We start from the raw sequence: 415 nt of genomic DNA, 5'->3' as shown, positions 1-415 counted from the left end.
CTTCGAGCCCTTGAGGATGAGATCCTTCGTGATCGGAGCTCCGCTGAGCGTCATGCTGCAGTAGCATATCGCTGTGCGAACGCTCTTGATGATTTGGAGCGCGTCGTACGCCGGCTGCCTTGCCTTGAGGACCTCCGCGATCTGATGGCGAATCCTAGCCGTGGAGCAGGCGAATGCGTTGCTGCAGGTAACGGTGGGGCGCTTGGCTCCATTGAAGTTGGGGGTTGTTGTACTCCGTGCTCAGAACCAGTTGCTGGTTCAGTTTCTGGGTGGCCGAGGGCCCGTGGGATACGCTCTGGTGCCAACGCTTCCGCGTTCACATGCGCCGGATCCCGATTCGGCTTGAGAAACTCACGTTAAACACCGGGCGGGTGCGCATCCGTGTAGGAAAGTTTTGCGTATATGCTAGGCCCCA

The sequence above is a fragment of the Plasmopara halstedii genome, assembly GCF_900000015.1.
Source record: "Plasmopara halstedii genome assembly, contig: Scaffold_658, whole genome shotgun sequence".
Taxonomy (NCBI): Eukaryota; Oomycota; class Peronosporomycetes; order Peronosporales; family Peronosporaceae; genus Plasmopara; species Plasmopara halstedii.
Note: the sequence above shows the minus strand (reverse complement) of the source record.